Here is a 22,497-nt window from a genome sequence, read left to right on the forward strand (position 1 = left end):
GGAACAAAACCATGAGAAATAAAGCATATTTGTATATAAACTTGTGTGTGAATGTTCATGGTAGAGTTATTCATTACAGACAATTTCAAATAATTAGATTTTCCTAAACTGGTGAGTGGCTAAACAGGTGTGGCTTATTAATAGCGAGACATCCACTGGTCACTAAAAGAAACAATGTACTCACACACACTACAACATGGACAAACCACAAATACAGTTCTAAGTGAAAGAAGCTCTAGTCACAAAGATCAATGACGTTACTTCAGGTAGATTAAATGTCCAGTAAAGGCCATCTACGGGTTCAGAAGGGACATTAGAAGTTTTGCTTTGCTATTGCTATTGCGATTAGGGCATTCTCAAATTTATCTCCTACTTTTTTCTTCTTTAGCTATATTTAACCTGCTGTTTAAGTAATCTATGATTTATTTATTTCTTTTTGGTTCTTCGAGATAGGGTTTCTCTGTGTAGCCCTGGCTGTCCTGGAACTCGCTCCATAGACTAGGCTGGCCTTGAACTCAGAGATCCACCTGCCTCTGCCTTCTGAGTGCTGGTGTATCAAAGGTGTTCACCACCATCACCAGGCTTAATTTTTGTTTTAAATTCAAATGACCTTTTAAAAATGTACAGATGTCAATTTCTCTAACTTTTAAAAAACAAAACAATGCGTTCTTAAAGAGTTTCTATTTATTATAGAACACTTTAACTTTTTGTTTGTAATTTTATCTAGATTGTCCCATAATTTTCACTTTTTTTCAAGTAATAAAAAATTCTTTCCTGTATTCTCCTTTACTGGTGCCATTTCCCCCCCTATGGAATTTTGGTGGAATTCGTGAAACTCATGAATGTAATTGACTTAGAAATGAAAAAGCTAGGCCGGGCGTTGGTGGCGCACACCTTTAATCCCAGCACTTGGGAGGCAGAGGCAGGTGGATCTCTGTGAGTTCGAGGCCAGCCTGGTCTCCAGAGCGAGTGCCAGGATAGGCTCCAAAGCTACACAGAGAAACCCTGTCTCGAAAAACCAAAAAAAAAGAAATGAAAAAGCTAAAGGAAATCAAGTCTAAAGGAATTTAGTGAAATTAGTGAGTAAAGAGCATGACTAAGAGAGCTGGAAAGATGGCTCAATAGTTAAGAGCACAAGCATGCAGACCTGGGTTTAGCTACCAGTTCCCACATAACAAGCTGGGCAAGGTCTCTTGAGTGCCTGTAACTCCACTACTGTATGGGACAAAAATGAGAAAGTTCACTGGGGCTTGCTGCTGCCAGCCTAACTAAAAAACATGAGCTCTAGGCTCAGGGAGAGACTGTTTCAAAGGAATATGGGAGAGAGAGAGAGGAGGGAAGAGAGAGAGGGGTGAGGGAGGGAGAGAGGGGGAGAGGAGGAAACATAACACCTTCCTCTGGCCTCCATGTTATGTGGCCACAGGTCTGAGTGCACATGCTATCAGGGCTTTGTTCAGAAAACATAGCATCAGCATAGATGGTAAACATCTGGGTGGCGCCTCATGAAGAGACAGAACTGACACTGGCAGTGGTGAGGCAAGGATAGGTGCCCGACGACAGTATGAAGTACAGGCAGCTACAGTGATACGGTCAGTCTTTTATTCATTTCTGACCCAGCATGAAGCCTTCATAGGTCAAGAAGACGAACTTAACAGAGCATCAGGTCCTGGATGGAGGTCCTGGTCATGGCTGAGTGCTCAGCCATTGCTAATGTTCCTCTCCTGGAATCGAGAAGCTATTCTCAGCATGTAAACACTTAAAATCCACTTCTGCTATGAATTATAGACACCAAACGCCATACCATCCTAAGCACATGATGGCACAGGTCCTGCAGCTCATATGCTGGTGATTTCACAGCACAAATATTGTTTGTTTCATTAAAGCCTACTTGAAATTAGTCAGTTTAAATGCAAAACCAATTCTTACCTACTGAGGACAGAGTAAATATGCTGTCACTAATGTTTTTAAACTACCCTCCAAATAAAAGATAGAAAAAGCACCTCTCCATAAATTCAGAACTGATTTTAAAAAGCTGCTAAGAATAAAAGCAAACACTACTCTTTAAAGCTTGTATATAGCTGAGTTTGGTGGCGCACACCATTTAATCATAGCACTTGGGAACCAGAGGCAGGTAATCTTGAGGTTCAGGCAGCCAGAGTCATACAGACCTTGTGTCAGCAAAACAAAATAAAAAGAAAATGAAGGCACTTGCATATAATTAAAGGACAATTCTCATGACACAGAGCTAAAAACTGGAAAGTTCTTGTAGTCATCCACAGATACTGTTATAAATGTACCAGATAAAGAAAAAAAATCAAGTCCTAACAGTAACAGCTTAGTAGGGGTAAAGTTTGCTTTAGGTCACACAGTGATGCACACTCCAACAATACAAGGATGGTCTCCTCAGGAAGTTTGCTTAAGAAAGTTCTATTTGCCAGGTGGTGGTGGCGCACACCTTGAATCCCAGGACTCAGGAGGCAGAGACAGGCAGATTTCTGTGAGTTTGAGGTCAGCCTAGTCTACAGAGCAAGTGCCAGGACAGCCTCCAAAGCTACACAGAGCCTGTCTTGAAACGCCCCCACCCACCCACAAAAAAGTTCTATTCAACAATAAGAACTTTTCGTCACAAAGGCTTTAACAAATGACCGTCTATCTGGACAGCCTTTTACTTAATTTACAGTTAACTTCATTATAGCCTGTATTACTGCCTCTCAGCAATACATGTGCAATCCATACTTGAACTTGACCCCACAGATCATAGTGCACAGAACCTGGAATGGAAGCCTGACCCAAGCACAATCTTTTGGAGAAATTAGTAACTTTTCCTTGATCACCTTTCTGGGACACTGGACTGAGGGTATACAGACGGTCCTTTGGGTCACATGTCTGCAACAGTGACAGCTGTTCTGCAGAAGACAACACTTAGTGAAAGAAGATGAAGCAAAGTTATTTTTGTTTTGTTTTGTTTTTTTGGTTTTTTGAGACAGGGTTTCTCTGTGTAGCTTTGGAGCCTGTCCTGGCACTCGCTCTGTAGACCAGGCTGGCTTCGAACTCATGAACTCAAAGAGATCTGCCTGCCTCTGCCTCCTGAGTGCTGGGATTAAAGGCGTGCGCCACCAACGCCTGGCTCTGAAGTATAAACTTAATGTCTTCTTGGATCTATTTATAACTAGTGCCTTTCTTGGAACATGTACTGTCAATTTCTAGCTTTCCTTATCTCTTGAGATACTTAGTCTATCACACAATGATTATACAGAATGTAAAGGATTTCATTATAACATTTCTATATATGCATTAATGTACATTGTATCATATTTACCTCTTTTATCATTCATTTTTCTTACCCCTGCAGTTAGCTTTTCTTTAAAATGTTATTTGTGGATAATACACGTGTTTTCTTTTCTTTCTTCTTTTTTTTTGGGGGGGGTGGTTTGAGGCAGGGTTTCTCCATGTAGCCTTGGCTGTCCTAGAACTAACAGAGATCTGTCTGTCTCTGTCTCCCTAGTGCTGGGATTAAAGGCGTGTGACAAACCTCCAGGCTAATACATGTTTTCTGTATGGTGTGTGTACACATGTGTATACAGGTGAGCTTGCAGCCGTGTGTGCTTTGTGGAGTTGATTTTTAACCTCCACAGTCTGTTTCTATCATTCTCCAACCTATTTTCTGAGACAGGGCCTTTCACTGAACCCGGAGCTCACTGTTTCAGCTGGATTGCCTGGTCAGCAAACTCCAGAGAGCCACTTTTCTCCTCCTATCCCCAGTGCTGAGTTACAGGTGCACACTGCTATTTCACATTGGTGCGGGGGATCTAAACTTAGGTCCTCATTCTTGCATAGCAAACACTTTATCCACTGAAACATCTCCCTAGCTTCTGCAGTTACTTGTTAATGACCTAGGCTTTTGTATTTTTCTCCCAAATGAAAAACAACAACAAAAAGGAGTGTATGTGTGACTTCAGCAGGAAAAGAAAGGGTTGCAAAAAATGTAGGGAGGGGCAATGTGCTGGAATGTTTTATGTCAATTTTAAACAAGTCAAGAGTTGTCTGAAAGGAGGGAACCTCAACTAAGAAAATGCCCCCAGGTGCTATGGTGGTGCATGCCTTTAGTAGCACTTAGAAGGCAGAGGCAAGCAGATCTCTGAGTTTGACCAGTTTGTAGACCAGTCTACAGAGAAAGTTCCAGTACAGCCAGGACTACAGAGAAATCCTGTCTTGGGAAAAATAATAATAGAATAAAAAACAAACAAGAAAAGAAAATGCTTCCATAAGATCATGCTGTAAATAGACAAGTATGTAGGGCATTTTCTTTCTTTCTTTCTTTTTTTTTTAAGATTTTATTTATTATGTATACAACATTCTGCTTCCATGTATATCTGCACACCAGAAGAGGGCACCAGATCTCATTACAGATGGTTGTGATCCACCATGTGGTTGCTGGGAATTGAACTCAGGACCTCTGGAAGAGCAGTCGATGCTCTTAACCGCTGAGCCATCTCTCCAACCCCGGACATTTTCTTAATTAATTAGTAATTGATTGGGGTGGGCTTAGGCTATTGTGGGTGGTGCTTCTATGAGAAAGCAGCCTGAGCAAGCCATGGGGATAAGCCAGTAAGCAGCACCCCTTGAACTGCCTCTGCATCAGCTCCTGCTTCCAGGTTCTGACCCTGCTTGAGTTCCTGTTCTGATTTCCTTTCATGATGGACACGTGGAAGTGTGAGCCAAATAAACCCTTTCCTCTCCAACTTGCTTTTTGGTCATGGTGTTTTGTTGCAGCAATAGAAACCCTGACTAAGACAGGCAACCACAATGGATCCTGGCTCTGAACCTCTATGATAAGAAGCAGCCATTAGATAACAAATCCCCAATATATGCAGGAATGTTGGTTTATTCCAGGAACATGTTACAGACATCTGAGATGGAGCTAGGTTGAGGTCTGGTTAGCAGCTACTGTGCTAAGAACTGTAATTGATCAAATTAACCACAATTTACTATCTTAGTTGTCCTTGGGGATGTTGCAAGCCCTTAGTAGTCTCCAGAATTAAAAAACAGTTACATCAGACAGATTCTGTCAGTTTAGTTGTTATCTAAGTGGGAAGGCTGATTCCTGGTGTCTCTCACTGTGCTGTTCCTAGATTCCTCTAACATGTTATAGAATTAAACCTACTTTCTTTCAGCAATCATTTGGTTACTTGTGATTTTTCAATACTTTATATATTACAACAAACATCCACAGAAGAGATTGTTGTATTCTGTGCATAACTTTCTATAGGATAGATTCCTAGAAGAAGAATGGCTTATCATTTAGTAGAGTTTGATAAAGTAGCCTAAATGAAGTCTATCATTTTACATTTCTTCAACAATGCATGCAAATGTTTAGTTTGTTTGGAAAGGTCCGCCCCTCCCCCCTTCTATGTAGCTTTGGAGGCTGTCCTAGTACTTGCTCTATAGACTAGGCTGGCCTCGAATTCACAGAGATCTGTTTGCCTCTGCCTCCTGAGACCTGGCATTAAAGGCGTGTACCACAACTGCCCAGCTTAGTTTGGAAAGTTTTAAAATCTTTTGTTCCCCTAATTCTCAATAAACCTTGTCTCACGGCTTTATTATACACAGTGGTTGATGATTTCATTCAGTTCTGTGGCTTCAGTACTAGCCACCACATTCTAATGGATCTTATTTCTAGCCCATAATTCCCTTTATCTGCAGAACTGGTGTTAGCCTGTGCTCACCTCAGTAAATAACTATCGTGCAATATAGTTGTATTACACCCAGAAGCTAAGCTTCATATACCTGATTCCTCTTCTTCTACTTCCTACATCCAAATAAACCTTAAGCTTTACTAATTTTACATACTCCCCCAACTTTAGTAAAGGAATCTCCCTTTCTTGGATAACCTAAATAATCCCCCCCCCATCCCCCCCCCCCCCCGTAGACCAGGCTGGTCTCGAATTCAAGAGATCCACCTGCCTCTGCCTCCTGAATGCTGGGATTAAAGTCATGTGCCACCACTACCTGGCTGCCACAAGCTTTTCAATGGTGCCCTGCTTCTAGATTTGCTCCTTCCATTTGCTTCATAAAGCACAGTACAATCAGTGTGGCCTTTTAAAAATGCAGACCCAGCCGGATAATGGTGGTACATGCCTTTCACACTCTGACAACTGCAGACACTGGTTGGATTTTCTTTTGAGGTGCTGGAGACTGAATATAGGACACTAGTCATCCTAAGGATTTACTCTCCTGTTGGGCTAAATTCTAGCACAATTGTATTGCTAGAGGTTGTTATTTTTCTAATACTTTCCTGGAGTGTTGACTAATCAATACATTGCATTGTTACAGATTTTGTTACAATTGTATTGCTAGAGGTGGTTATTTTTCTAGTACTTTCCTGGAGTGTTGACTAATCAATACATTGCATTGTTACAGATTTTGGTGACAAGCCCTGGTTCCACTTATTTGCTTGGAACAAGATAGATATTGCTCAATGAGTAGTGATGCTTAAACTCTTCACTCCAGCAGAGAAATACAGGTATAACGAGCAATGGATTATAAAATATTACAATTTAAATACCATCTAGTAGTGTTGATTATTGTTTTAGTTATTTTTATATTTCTTAGCAATTCTAAATTTTATTTTGTGTAAATTAGGAAACATTTTTAAATTTTTGCATTCATCTTCCATAGTGTTCTCTGAGCTTTGGAAGGTAGGTGATATAACTGTCCTGCTTAAAACAGTGCTTATTAAATAGTCACTTATTCTCAGTACCGTGACCAGTTATGAGTTTCTCACAGAAGCTTCTCTGACTACAGTTGAGAGCAGCACTAATCTATAGATGTGAACATCAGTGTTTAGAAGGCAATTTGATTCTGTGACTATTTAACAATAGTAGCAGGTTCCCTCTGATCTCTCCAGCTATGGGCATTGACCAGTTTTACAATACCAGGTATGAATCCCTTCTGTGGAATAGGCTTCAAATACAATCAGGAAATAGTTGGTTACTACTGCAACAGTCACAGCACTGTTGCACTAGGGAGCACATCTTGTCTGGCTGATGTAGCTTATAGGGTTCACAGATGGGTAAGATGACACCATGCTTTTTCTCCTCCAGGTTATGCATAGCACTTTCTAGAACCATGAACAATGGTTTCAAGAAGGATACTTCTAGTTTCCTGCCAGCTTGATTTCTGTACATCTTGCAACCAAAGTGCCCATTGTCTTCAGCAACAGGGTCTTATCTTTTAGTTCTGGTGAGCAACCAAGAGTTATGGAAATAGCCTATATTGTTTTGAGGGCCTCTAGGCCCTTCCTGACCAGTAATGCATAAGGAAGTATGCCATTCTGGAACTAGGATTTTTGTTTAATAACACATGGCTTCTGGGAGCAACATTATCCAGCCAGACAGGGTAGCTTAGCTTTACTCTTTTAAAGATCAACGTTCAATGACCAGGGATGTACTGTGGAGTAGAGCACTTGCCTTGCAAGAGGAAGGCATAGGATTTGATTACTACTACTAAACAAAAAATTAGAATTTAATGTGAGGAAAATGAAATCAACTAGAAACCTCTTGGAGTAAGAACAGCTCATTGGTATTACTTGTGCTTTGCATGCATAAGGCACTGGATTTGACCACTAACATTGAAAAGAAAAGGAAAAAAAAAGAAATAAGGGCAAGAGAGATGGCTTAAAAGCTCATTTTGCTCTTGCAGAGGCCCCAAGTTTGATTCCCAACATCCACATTGGGCATACAACTGCTTGTAACTTTAGCTCCAGGGATCTGATGCGTGTGGCCTCTGAGGGCACCTGCACTCATATCCACATACAGACACGCATAGAGACAAACACAGACACATACATACACACATGTACACATACAAAGATAAAATCTAAAAAACCCACTCTACATAGGTGGAAAATCAAACTAAAATTCACCATGAAATAAGAATATATGATAATAAATGCAGTTAATATTAATCTTCTTTTCCTGGACACAAAAAGATCCTAAGGGAAATGAAGATGATGACATCACCCACCAGTAATGGGAAAAAATGAAGCTGTGGACAAACACTGTGTTTTGATTTATTAACCTCAAGTGAGTGTCTCTTTATCCTCCCCATGAGTGATGGAGTTACATTAGTTGCCAAAGTCGTCTTTTTTCATTACATACCTTTGTAAATATTGTGGTCACCCTGGTTTATAGCCATCTCCTTCAGACAGTGTATCAGTGGAAAAGAATCCCCATTCCAACAATGCTTAAACTAGCACATGTGTAATTCCCTCACCAGTCCCAAGCATGGCTTTCAGGGGTTACAGGAGGGAAATTACAGGGAAAATAACAATTCTGAATGCTTTGGGCTGCCTGTTTTCCAAGGCAAGAACACCACACCCTGTAAAGTCTGAGAGAAACAATCTGAGAATTCTCTAATGGTCTTGCACTAAAGATCAGTCATCTGAGTGCCAGAAAGGGCATGTAAGTCTTCTGGATTCAGCAAGTCACTGGGCTTAGGTCTGACTCAGGTCCTGACTGCAGCTACCTGTTGTCAAACCTGTTCTAGCAGTGGGGAACTGATTTTCATTAGCAGTTACAGAGTTCTGTGATGTGGAGACCCAGTGATGATGAGAGTGGCTGTCTGTTCACATGCCCTGCAGTGGCTGCTCAGGAAGGAAGCACTGACCAGTGAGCGGTACTGCCTTGAGTGTTGTAAGAAAAGTATATCAGACTAGCTTGGGACTGTTGTCATTTAACCAACATTAGGTAGTTTAACGCCATTCAGTTTCTTCATTTTGCATTTGTAACATCTTAGTTTTGGTCCATTATAAAATGGAAAATAATGCATATAATATGGTTTAAGAATTTATTGAAACCACATGTGTTCACTGCTTAGGAAAGATTGTATCTCCTAGAATGTCAGAAGCTACATTCCCCCAAAAATCTTATCAAAATGGCAGCCTAACATGAGCTGAACAAAGACAACACCAACAGATATGTTAATGTGGATGAGGAAAAGCTCCAGAAAGCTCACAGGGCCTCAACCTTACACAAGAACTATAGGCAACTAAGAGATGTTGAGACTAGAACACACACACACACACACACACACACACACACACACACACACACACACACACACACACACGATTAAAGAAGAGGAAGCCAGGAATTTGAGGGGGTGGGGCATGGAGGAATTGGAGGAAGGAAAAGGAATGGAGGGGAATGATGCAATTAATTAAAAAAAACTTAAAAAAACAAAACAAAACAACAACAACAACAAACCTGACATGGCCAGTCAGTGGCATATGCCTTTAATGCCAACACTCAGGAGGCAGAGGTAGACTGATCTGTCAGAGTTTGAGGCCAGCCTGGTCTATATAGTGAGTTTCAGGATAGCTAGGGCTATGTAGAGACACCCTATCTTCAGAAAAATCCCCCAAAAAGAAAGAAAGAGAAGGATAATACAAAATCCTGAAGGTGAGAGGAAGGGAGGACAGGAGTTGAGAGGAGGCAGAAAACTTCACAGATGAAGAAGTGATCAACTACATTAGAGCTTATGCCTTGTTATAAAACAGCAGCATAAAAATATTAAATTAGGAGTTAAAGGGACTGACTGAAAACTTAGGTGACTAGAGCAGTTATTATTTAAGGAGCTCTTCCTGTTTTGTTGTGTGTGTAAAATAAAACTAGTTTTCTTTTTCTGAGTAGACAAATATTCAGGAGTTATAAGAAGTAATTATGAATAAAATAACCCATAAAACTTTGTATAAAACTATGGTAAATTTTTAATTAGACACAGCAGCCTTCGTATCTGCTCATATATCTACAAGGCATCAACATTTGTAATTTTCTGTGTGTCGCTCAACAATATGTCATATTCATTCTTCCAACTTAAAAGCCATTTCCTCTTGAAATACAACAACAGAAAATGCAACACAGACAATCTGATCATGGAAATCCCCCATCTGAGATGTCCTCAGATGCCTCTGGACTTTGTCAAGTTGACAGCTGAATCTAACAAGTAGACTCCACTCCTTGGACATCACCTTAAACCTTACATTACAACTTTTTTTGTGTACAGTGTTCTGTCAGCATGTATGCCTGTAGGCCAAAAGAGGGAGCCAAATTTCATTACAGATGGTTGTAAGCCACTATGTGACTGATGGGAATTGAACTCAGGACCTCTGGAAGAGCAGCCAGTGCTCTTAACCACTGAGCCATCTCTCCAGCCGCTATAGTACAGTTTAAAAGTCTGACTGTCAGAGAAGCTAGTAAACAAGGAGGACCCTAAGAGAGACATACATGGTCCCCTGAAGAAGAGGAAAGGGACAAGATCTCCTGAGCAAATTGGGAGCAAGGGAGGAGCGGGGAGGGAGCTAGGAGAGTGAGAGGGGAGAAGAGGAGGGATACAGAGGACATGAGGGAGCAGGAAGGTTGAGTCAGGTGAAGAATAGAAGATAACAAGAATGGAGATACCATAATAGAGGGAGACATTTTAGGTTTATAGAGAAATCAGGCACTAGGGAAATGTCTGGAGATCTTCAAAGATGACACCAGCTAACAATCTAAGCAACAGAGGAGAGGCTACCTTAAATGCCCTCCCCTGATAATGAGATTGATGACTGTCTTATATGCCATCCTATAGCCTTCATCCAGCAGCTGGTGGAAGTAGAAGCAGACACCCACAACTAATCACTGACTCTGAAGTTTCTTAACTGTAGGCGTCTAAAAAAAAAAAAAAATACTTCCTTACTCCAAAAGAGAAGAAGCAGGGAATAAAAGTATAATCACACGTAAGCAACACTAAAGTCTGTCAGAATACATAGAATGCTGTGGTTCTGTGCTTGACATCTGGGTGTCACTCATGTTTTGGCTGCAAAAGACTTGGGCATATCCACTTCTCCAGCCTTGCCATCCAGAGTCTATTCAGCTGACTAAGACCAGCTCCATCCCACACATGCTGTTGCTCTTGGTGGATCTCACAGTCTTGGCATCCTCACTATCTGAGAATGTACCTTCATGGTTGGCATCTTTTGGCCTCTGCAGGGACTCCAGTGACCTTATCATCTAGTATCAAACTTCAGCTTCTCTCCATGGTCCTTTCATGCCTTCAAAACCAGTATCATGTGGGAGACTTAAATGTTTGCCAAACTCTGCTGCCAATTTGATGTACAGCTTTCACTTCCAATTGGACCATGGCTTCTGTATTCTGACCCTAAGGAAATACTTTCCAGAAGCTTTTACCTCAATAATGCTCATCTCTTATAAAACACAGCTAAGTTTTCAGCCTGAGCTAACCAGCGACCAGTTTTCCAGTAAAGCACAGGTTTCACTTGTAGTATTAGTTTCTTGTTAATCACAATTAACTTTTCAATCACAGATTCTATATGAACATCCCTGAAAGATTTTTTTTCTTTCTTCTGAAACTTCACAATGGCCCTCCATTGTCAGCATTTCTCTCTGCATTATCTTTCAAGCACCCAAAGAACAGTGAATTAAGCTCTCAGCACTCAATAGCTTTTCTGGATCAAAGTTCCAGAATCCTTTCACATTCACTGCTTGCTACTTCCCCAAACAACATGGTCAGGCCCATCACAGCAATTCCCCACTTCTGGTACCAATTTCTGTTGAAGTTTGCTTTCTGTTACTGTGATAAACACTAAGACCAAAAGTAATTTGGGGGTGGGGCCGGTTTTTCATTGTATGCTTTTGGGTTACAATCCGTCACAGAGGGCGTCAGCACAGGAACTCAAGTGTGAGCAGAGGCAGAAATCATGTAGGAAAAGTACTTATTGACTTAATCTATTTCTCTCAGCTTGCTTTCTTATACAGTCCAGCCAGGGTCATCCCGGAATGTGCTGCTCACAGTAGGCTAGGCCTTCTCACATCAGTCACTAATCAAAGACAAGTCCCCAAAGATATGCCCACAGACCAATCTCACAGAAGCAATTCTTCAATAGGTTCCTTCTTCCCAGATGACTCCACTTTGTGTGGACAGTAGATACTAACCAGTCTAAGTGACCTCAGTGGTAAGTGAAATAAATGTCCTACGGGCTTACTCCCTTCTGGCATGGCTGATGCTCACTTTCTGCATAGTCTTCGGTAACAAACACTATACTGTTTCAGAGCACTACAGTAGCCAAGTTTTAGGACATAATTATGCCTAAAATAATAAGAGAAAAGGAAAAACCATAACACCAGCACTTTCCATGTACGAGGGTGGTTAAAACAGTTTCTGAAAAGGAGCTCATGTAATCATCCATTAAACCACAAACTTGTAGAGCAGGGACCTCAGAAATCTTAAAATTGTTTTTTTCCATCCCAGCGTGATAGTTATTGTTATTCCTCTATGCCACTAAAAAGTTACTTTTGTTTAAGGAGCCAGAAAGATGGCTCAGTCATTAAGAGCACTGGCTGCTCTTGTAGGAGACCAGTGTTCAATTTCCTAGCACTCACAGAGTGGCTTACAACTATCTGTAATTCCTGTTCCAAGGGATAAAATGTCCTCTTCTGGCCTCTGTGGACAATGAATACACACAGTGAACAGACATACATGCAGGCAACACACACACACACATACACACACACACACACACACACACACACACACACACACACACACACACTCTTTTTATAAAATGAGGGTTTTTCTGTTTATATTGTTTTAAATAGTTATTCTTTCCTCATCTGGTTATAAAAAGCAGAAAACATCGTCAAAATGATGAATTACATACAGAAAATATAATTTCATCACCTAGATATAAATATATAATTTTTGTTTATCCCTTCTAATCTGTTCTCCAGAAAGATGCCAAATTATATATATCAAAAGATAACGCATATATTGTTTTAGATATTTCCTTTTTCCTCTTGGTATGTTGGAGACAACTTCATATACCAGTATTAATGTTATTTTAGTTTCCAAAGAGCTTTGTAGTCCATTGTTCCAAATACACAACTGGGTTACTTTTTGTTTGCTTGTTTATAAAGTCTGTAGCTGGAGAGCTTCAAAGCACTACCCTGAGCACACCTCTGCTCAGAAAGATGTTCCTGTAATGCATGTCTAGAGGTGGCGTGTGGGTGACAGTACTGCTTCTTATTTGCTGTCCTCAATAGAACCATCTCTGTTTGCCACACACAGCATGCCACGAACACAAGTCTCCTTCAACAAACAACACACATGTTTCAAATCAGGCTGTGATTTATGTTACCAAGTATGTGAGAATTATTTGGATTATTTTAAAATGATGGTGCTTATACTACTTCTAATGTTCAGTCTTAATATTTCACACTGGGGGTGACGGCACATATCGCTATGAACACTTCTTGACTATGACTGATGTTGAAATCTGCTTTTTGCCTTTCCCCAACCACTGGCATTTCCTAGTCTACAAACTTCTAATTTAATATTTTTTTTGTCCACTTGTCAGCTTGTTTTTTTTTCCTTTTTGTCTTGAAATGACTTTTTGATTGAAAAATAAATTCCTTTCAAAAATTTAAAGGCACATCTGGGTGGTGCCTTTAAATCCCAGCACTCAGGAGGCAGAGGCAGGTGGATCTTGGTGAGTTTGATGACAACCTGGTCTATAGAGTATGTTCCAAGACAGCCAGAGCTGTTACACAGAGAAACCCTGTCTCAAAAAACAAAAAATATTTAAAGGCATTTATTCACTATTTTCTTGTTTCCAAAATTGGTATTGAGAGGTTACTATAATTCAGTACATAAGTCACTTATTTGCAAAGATGTTAAATCTTCATTTTTATTATTTCTAAATCTCAAATCTATGTGCCTTTATAGCACTTGACTTTCATGTACTATGTTGAATACTCACTAGGCTTTTCCATAGAGGAACTCAGGAACCCACAGTCAGCAGTGCTGGGCTTGACACTCATCTGTTTTTAACTTGCTGATGGGGAGACGAAGAAACCTGAGGCCAAAGCACACCACTAATTTGCTGGAGTAACTGATAAGGAGAACCCTTACTGCTCCCTTGTACATTAAAAAAAAGTATATATATATATATACCTATATAGGTATATATATATATATATATATATATATATATATATATGTCTATACACACACACACACACACACACACACACACACACACACACACACACACACAAATTCTCTGGGACTGGGAGACAGAGACAGGTAGATCCTCTGTGAGTTCAAGGCCAGCATGGTCTACATAGTAAGTTCCAGTTCAGCTAAGAATACGGGTGTATGCATGTATTATGTATGTATGTATGTATTTATACATGAAATCATTTTGAGATATGGTCTCCTATAGCCTAGGCTGGCTCAAACTTCATATGTGGCCTAGAATGATTTAAAACTCCCAGTGCCTCTACCTCAAAGTGCTGGGATTATAGGCATGTACCACCACCCAACTACTAAAGTTATATTAATTTCTAATGTCATCAATATGTAAGCAGTTTTTGTTTCCTTTTTAGGAGAAATTTAACTCAATTTAAACAGGACTGGAGTCACATGCAGCCTTTAGGGGGATGAGAACACTTCTACTATAAAACTGACAAATCTCAAGTGGTATGCTGGGTAGTTTGAACTTCAAAATTCATGCAATATTTTCATGCAAATAGCCTATGAGAGCCACAGATTTTTCAGATCACTTTTGTGACTCTAGTTCTGCCTTTTCAGCCTGCACAGGAAATGATCTCCCAGCCCCCGCCCCAACTCCCTGTTGATGTTTTCCACTTTTCCTGTGATTTAAAAAAAGAAAAATTCCCTTGGAAACCATTTTCCCTGGTTACTTCTTTGGCTGATTTTCCACACAAAGAACTTTAAGGTATTTATCCCCAAGAGAAGCAGTTATTTTAGATTTGACTAAGAAGTCAGCTAATATTTTTCAACATTCCCTTCTGTTCTTTGTTTTTAAAGAAAGTTCTGGTTTTGTTTCACTTTCAGCGGGAGACTTAAATGACACCAAGCAAAGCCTACTTAGTTTAGATTTCCAGGTAAACACGTTTTAAATTTTAAGTTTCTACTACAGCATGTGGCATGGCTTTACTATCTGGGTATTTTGTGTGCAAGTATGTTTAATCCTTGAAAAAATTATCTCTGTATTAGTAGACTGAAAGGTTAAAAGTATGCTCTGTTTTGTTTGTTTCTTTTCAGGATGATTTTTTTCCCCAGTATTTCAAACGTTAAGGAATTATAAATTATTTTCATATGCTTAGATAGGATTATGTGATGAGTAGAATTGTCAACTGATTCAAAACTTTAATTTTCTCAGTTCTACTGTTCTAAAGAACATAAATGTTTAATTAAAAGCATTTTCCACTTTAAGTCGGCTGGATAACATGAAGGATAATAACTTGTGACTTCATAGATATATTGAAAATTATGGTACTTTTAAAGTTTACTTAAGACAATGAAAAATTTTAATGGAGAAAATAAGTTAATCAGAGTTTATAGATATTCAATTTTTGGATAAAATAAAAGGTCAAAAAGTAAAAGCATTACTTGATGAAAGTGATATTGTGATTAGAGTATCTAGAAACATGATTATAATATTGCTTAAACATAAAGCAAAATTCTATAATCCAGTGAATATCAATTAGTATTGATGGCCATTTCTTAAAATTTATCTAAACTAGATCCTGATTTTGTTTAAATTAAGACAGTTTTGTCAATTTACTTCTGTTCAAATCTATTTAGATTTCAGGTTGAGGTAAAAATGAGTTCATCTGGAACAGGGAGAGAACTAAGGGAGGGTCTCAGGGTCACTGACTGTCCTGGGAGAGTATGGCACTTAGCTGAGCAGTCCTATGTTCTCCTAGCACTCAGGGAACTCCAGGACAAATGGGTGCTTGGACGAGGCCCAGGGATGACACAACTCCCCTTGACAGAGATCCGTGGGGATTATCTAGAGGGTCTCAGGTCCACAACTAGGTTTTTCATTTTTTTCCTTTTTTATTATTTTTACATACCAACCCCCCAGTTCCCTCTCCTTCCCCTTGTCCTTCCTCCCTATTCCCCCACCCCCACACCATACCCCCCCATCCACTCCTCAGAAGGGTTAAGGTCTCCCTTGGGGAGTCACCAAATCTGGGATACCAAACTGAGGCAGGACCAAGCCCCTCCCCACTGAATCAGCCTGAGCAAAGTATCCGACCATAGGTAACAGGCTCCAAAAAGACAGTTCATGTAGAACTAGTTTTTTCATGACCCTCGTATATTACACATTATGACTGGGAAAGAAAAAAAGAAGTCAGTGCACATTGCCCTACTCAGCAAATCCAGTATCACCTGTTCCCTTAGCTTTTATATTCATTGCTGCCATTGCTCCTACTTTCCTACATTACTTTAAGAGTTGACTTCAGGTGCCAGATGCCAATAAGCTTGATTCTTCTTTACATTCTTTTTTTTTTTCCTTCTTTATATTCTATAAACTAGTATTTCTGAAACTAAAGCAGATGATAAAACTTTAAACATGATTTAATTTCAATGACCTATAGTAACAATTTTCAAATGACTAGAGTACTTATACAAACACTCCAACAAAATTTTGGTGCTGGAGTTGACATGAAGACATCTCCAAGGCTACTAGCAGCAGAGTTCACATGATTCAAGTGCAAGTTCATGTGTGTAAAACCAGGCAAGGCCAGATTTAGAAGAGATTTTATCAGATGAAGCTACAAAAAGAACTACTGAGATTCAAGAGGGGAAGCCAAATATACATTATGTCTTCTTGTCTCTCAAGTTCCTAGAAATAATAGAAGATATGTTAGTAACAAGTGTGAGTGTGCATGTGTGTGTGCACACACACGATGGGAGCAAGAAGAGCTCCTCATACAGCAGAAAGCATGGAGTCATTCCAGAGAAGACAGGGATAAATCTAAAGATGGAGGAATGGGGTGGGGAGGTAGCTTCATTCCTTTATCCCTAGTGTTGGGCAAGGAATGGAGGATGGGTGGGATAAATCCTTGAATAAACATGGGAAAGAATTAAGCACAGAGAGCTCATCAGAGAAGTAAGTTTTAGGGTTTAAAAGGATTTCAAGAAGGAAAAATCAACAATTTATTCCTTATAGCAAACCTTAAAAATGCTAAAGACATATTAAAAATAGTACATTTACACAGGAAGGTAGAATAAAAATGCTTCATACAAGCCAGGTGGTGGTGGCACACACTTTTAATCTCAGCACTTGGGAGGGCAGAAGCAGGTGGATCTCTGTGAGTTTGAAGCCGGCCTGATCTATAGAGCAAGTTCCAGGACAGCCAGAGCTACACAGAGAAATCCTGTCTTGAAAAACAAAAATGAACAAACAAAAACCAAAAACCCAACAAACCAAACAAACCAAAACCAAAACAACAACAAAAAACAAACCCTAACTGAAAGGTTCAGGCATAATGCTGGCCTGCCCGTTACCTGGCAGAACAGGCAGTACCCTGGTCAGTCCAGGGTTCCATGGGAACTAAGTCTGCACACAGGTTCAGAGGACCCCTTTAAAAGACAGACCCCTGCCCATTTACTCTCTCTCTCCTCTTCTCTCTCTGCTCTCTAGTCTACTCTTCTCTCTACGCTCTCCTCTGCTCTTCTCTTCTCTCACCTACTCTTTCTATGGCGTTCGGCCATGGCGTTCAGCCATTAACCCTGTTTCCCTTCTTTCTTAGTCTCTCTACTCTGCCAGGCCTATAGTAAACTGGTTCATAAGTCTAATATGTCTCATCTTGAGTCTTCCTTTTCTTTATATCTAATTTAAATAAAAATCTAACACTAACTCCACACTCCTCCAAAAAAAAAAAAAGAAAGAAAGAAAGAAAGAAAGAAAGAAAAGCTTCTTACAAAGGGATGACAATTGAACTCACTTCTCCACAATACTGCAAGATTGGACCAAGTTGGATGTGGTAGCTAACACCTGTGGTTCTAAGACTTGGAGGCAGTGGCAGGAGGATCACCACAAGTTTAAGGTCAGCCAAGTCTACATTGTTAGCTCTAGGCCAGCCTCACTATATAGCAAGACCCTGTATCCAAGCAAAACAAAAGGAAACAAGGTGTGAGAGAAGGAAAATAATCAGCTGGTATCTGAAAACTCAGGGAAAATGATTTTGAAGGTATAATTCTAGTTTCAACCAAACAAGATATTTTCAGACATTTAAGATTCTAATATTTACCACATCTAAAAAAGAACAAAAGGAATCTGAAGGCGCTTCCTCTGGCAAGGAAAACAGATCTACTCATCTGCTGAGAACAAATAGGAAGATGAGAAAAACAGAACCAGTGTTTGGAATAAGACTGAAACCCAGACTGTTTCAGGTCTGAAACTGCTTTGCTTCTGGAGACATCTGTGGATTCCAGAAGAGGGGTTGAGAGCTCAACAGACCTTTAAAATAGCTTCACAAGGCTAGGGAGAAACACAAAACAAAGACTAGAGCCAGCAGCAGGGGGGATGGGATTGGTGATTGTGACATTAGCAAAACAAGACCCACAATGTGATGATATTGATACAGTGACACCCAGCTTCAAATCACTCGATGCATTATTGACAGTGTCTGTAACACCACACTGAAAATGCGAAAACCTTCTTTGGACAGAAAATACATCACCCTAGAGCCTAACATTTCATGAGTGTTTATATAATGTCTGGCATGAATTCAAAAGGCATCAGACACATGGAGAGATGGAAGAACATGGCTAAAGTTCTAAAGAGCAGATGATAGGCACAGACAAGAAGAGGGCTCGGAAAGCCTGAGCTTCAGAATAGAATATGAAATTAAAATTGTGGTATATAATTAATTACAAATAATGAGTTTACTGAAAATTAAGAAATACAATAAAAGAAACAAGGAGGCCAACAGATGAATTTAATAATGCATAAGCCACAGCTGAAGAAAGTGTTAATAATCTATGTCAGTTAGACTTGTGAGGATGAATCATGTGGCAACTAAAGAACAAAAATACAATAAAGAGTGACATGGAAAAGACATAATGAGACTGTAGTTCCTAAAAGAATGAAGTGCTAACGCATAAAGAGATGGCAGTTTAAAACAACAGCAACAAAAACAAAACAAAACAAAACAAATCCAGCACAGAGCTGGGCAATGCCTTTAATCCCAGCACTCGGGAAGCAGAGGCAGGCTGATCTCTATGAGTTGCAGGACAGCCAGGGCTACACAGAGAAAACCAGTCTTGAAAGAAAGAAAGCAAGCATTCAAAATGTATCATGAATCCCAAATGTAATAGAATTAAGAGACCCATACCTTCTATGTGTATCAGATTAAACATCTGAAGGTCAAAGAGAACATCCAAAAAATGGTCAGAAAAAAATACTATTTTTAAGGAAGTAGTTTGATTGAGTCATGACTTCTCAATTGAACCAACATAGGAAGTCATGGTGGCTACTGTTGGGATCTCAGGAGATGTGTAGGCAAAAGGATTAGAAATTCAAGGTCATCCATGATTATAGCAAGTTTGAGGCCAGTCTGGGTTACATAAGACCTTGTTTCAAAACAAAACAAAAAGCAGAATCAGTACAAACAAAAAGATACAAATGGTATCTTAGAAATGTTAACCACTATTAACCTAAAAATCTATCCAGCAAACATGTACTTTCAAAATTAAGGTAGTATGAAAATATTTTCAGTTGAAAAAAAAGAGTTGGTTTTCAACAGAACTACACAGGATGAATTAGCATATGCACTTTTTGAATGACAAAGAAAATCTGAATAAAGATCTGGAGACACAGGAAAAGGATGAGATTATCCCCTAAGAGTTTAGGGGAATCTAAGGAAGTGACTCTCTGATGCGGAGCAGGTCATTTGGTAATGTCTGATGGTGGTCTTGGTTGTCATAACTGGAGATCGTGCTAGTGAAAGAGGTCAAGAATTCTGTTAAATATCCTATAGCACACAGGCCACAAAAGAATAATCTGGGCCTGATAAGAAGTTCAAAAAGTCTGATCTAAATGGTTTTTGATTCAGAGCAATGACAAGAATCTTATTTACAGTTATTTGTTGTTTATTGTGTTTGTACATGTGTGCAATGGTGTATCTGTCTGTGAAGGTCAGAGGACAACTTGGGGAAATCAGTGCTCACCTTCCACTGTGTGAGTTTTTGGGATCAAACTCATGTTATCAGGGTTGATGGCAAGCACCTTTATTCACTGAGCCATCTTGCCAGCCTGAAAAAATAATCTTTTCATGATAATCTATTGATGTGCTTTTTAAAATATATAGAGAGAATTTAAGTATTTGATGCAAACAGCTTTTATTCCAGAAAAAGGGTAACTGGAACTAAAGCCATCCTGGCTCTAGCATTGCTCAGAAAGAGGGAAAAGTATAACATTAAGTATAAATGGGTTTCATGTTCCTACCAAATATAAAGATTGTCAGACTGCATTAAAATTCAAAGAGCATATGAAAAATATACTATGGAAAGGCTAAAAGCAAAATGGTACAAAAATGCCAAGTATACATTACCAAAATGAATGTAGCTACCAAAGTAGCTACATCAGTATTAGACAAAGTAGCTCTGCCTGGAGCACTAGTTGACATACTGAAAGAAGCCTCGAACTAGTGATGAAAGCACCAGGAAAATAAGACAACTCTGAAGCTGTACATGCACATAACACAGCTTTAACACTGATTAATAAACTTGACCAAAGCAACTTATCAGTGCCAAGCAACATAAAGGCCAAAATGGTAAGTTAAAAAAAAAAAAGAGACCCCGCTAATACATTATTTGTAAACTTAAAAATAAAATTAAGAATATGAAAATGCTTCCAGAAGATGTGTGACTAAGAATGTTTCTGAGTATTCAGTAACACCAACATATGGGAAGGAGAGGCAGGAGGATGAGGAATTCAAGGATAAATTCAGCTACACAGAAAGGTGAAGAATAGTCTAGACTGTAATGGAGCCAGTTTTAAAGAAAACAAAAAAGAGAAATGCTAAACTATCAGATACCAAATGTGTTAAGTAATTCACAAGATGAAAACAGGCTGGATAGACTGCTTTTGAACATACTGACAGGTGAACCCACATGCTTAGTATTTCTTGCTGACTGGATAAAAGGTTGGAGTGTAATAGATAGACTTCCCATTTATATTTAAATATATATATTTAGTATATTTATGTCTAAATATATATGAGCATATGTTTTTAGAAGAGGTCATGAAAGGGGGCTGGAGAGATGGCTCAGTGGTTAAGAACACTAGCTGGTTTTCCAGAGGTCCTGAGTTTAATTCCCAGCAACCACATGGTGGCTCACAACCATCTGTAATGAGATCTAGTGCCCTCTTCTGGCCAGTAGGGATACATGTAAAACAACACTGTACACATAATGTATTTTTTTGTTTTAAAAGAAGAGGTCATGAAGGATATGCTGAATTTGGGGCTGGTAAACCATGGCTCAAATACCAAATTTTGTTTGCTGAACACAGCACTATCAGAGCATCGCTAGGCCTACCTAGTCAAATGATGGTGAAGATTACTCTGGGGTCATAAGAAGAAGGCTGAAAATCTCTGACATAGACAAAGCCCCAAATAGTTACTCTTCGGCCCTTGATACAAATATTTGACTATGCTTGTAATAAATGATGATTAGGACAACTTGTCTTTTCAGCTGTATACACTTTTGTATCATTTGTTTTTTTAAAATAGGTATCATTTTTACAAATGTAAATTTATTTTTAAAGCACTAGTTAAAATAGGAGTCCAGAAGAAAACTGCAGACATTATTTTTATTTTTAATCTCTTATGGGCTATTATGTGGACAAGCTTGGCCAAAGGGAGAACTTTCTAACAGTATCAAATGGACACAGATAGTGAGGAAGGGGATAATGAATTCTCTATTAGAAGAAATGTAGGCCAGGCGTTGGTGGTACATGCCTTTAATCCCAGCACTTGGGAGGCAGAGGCAGGTGGATCTCTGCGAGTTCAAGGCCAGCCTGGTATCCAGAGCGAGTGTCAGGATAGGCTCCAAAGCTACACAGAAAAAACCCTGTCTAGGAAAAAAAAAAAAAAAAAAGAAATGTAGATGATGTCAAAGACACTCAGTCAAAGTGCACTGTATGCAGTGAAGCAGCACTTGACCCATGCAGATGCTTGGGAACAACAGTGTCACCTGAGCGCCACAGAAATGCGTGTTGTCACCTGAGCGCCACAGAAATGCGTGTTGTCACCTGAGCGCCACAGAAATGCGTGTTGTCACCTGAGCGCCACAGAAATGCGTGTTGTCACCTGAGCGCCACAGAAATGCTGTGTTGCATGTTTTTACCTAGGTGGCTGAGGCAGGAGGACTTCAAGTTTGAGGCCATATTGGTAACTTAAAGACACACTGTCTCAAAGTGAAGAAAAGGTTGGAGCTGTCAGCTGAGTGGTAGAGTGGTTATCTAGAATGTGAAAGATACTGAGTTCAATTCTCAGAAATGGGAAAAGAAACATCAAACTGGAGGGGAAACATAAATCAAACACTTTGGAATACATAGGCTACATACTTGATATGGACAGTGATATCAACATTACTGTTGTGTGCCAGATAATC

General features: G+C 39.5%; 2 protein-coding genes across 4 annotated transcripts in view; one reads left to right on the top strand and one right to left on the bottom strand.

The window, feature by feature from the left end:
* Cenpp (centromere protein P) overlaps window positions 1–22,497 on the bottom strand; it is a 199,421-nt gene that overhangs the window by 20,965 nt on the left and 155,959 nt on the right. The gene's annotated exons all lie outside the window — the stretch shown is intronic.
* Ecm2 (extracellular matrix protein 2) overlaps window positions 14,666–22,497 on the top strand; it is a 33,946-nt gene continuing 26,114 nt past the window's right edge. The window contains exons 1-2 of one of the 2 annotated variants that reach the window (XM_027409935.2): window positions 14,666–14,797; window positions 14,917–14,966. The gene's annotated coding sequence lies outside the window, so the exon portion shown is untranslated. The remainder of the gene's footprint in view (window positions 14,798–14,916; window positions 14,967–22,497) is intronic. The other variant, XM_027409936.2, reaches the window with a different exon arrangement.

The sequence above is a fragment of the Cricetulus griseus genome, chromosome 3 (genome assembly GCF_003668045.3).
Source record: "Cricetulus griseus strain 17A/GY chromosome 3, alternate assembly CriGri-PICRH-1.0, whole genome shotgun sequence".
Taxonomy (NCBI): Eukaryota; Metazoa; Chordata; class Mammalia; order Rodentia; family Cricetidae; genus Cricetulus; species Cricetulus griseus.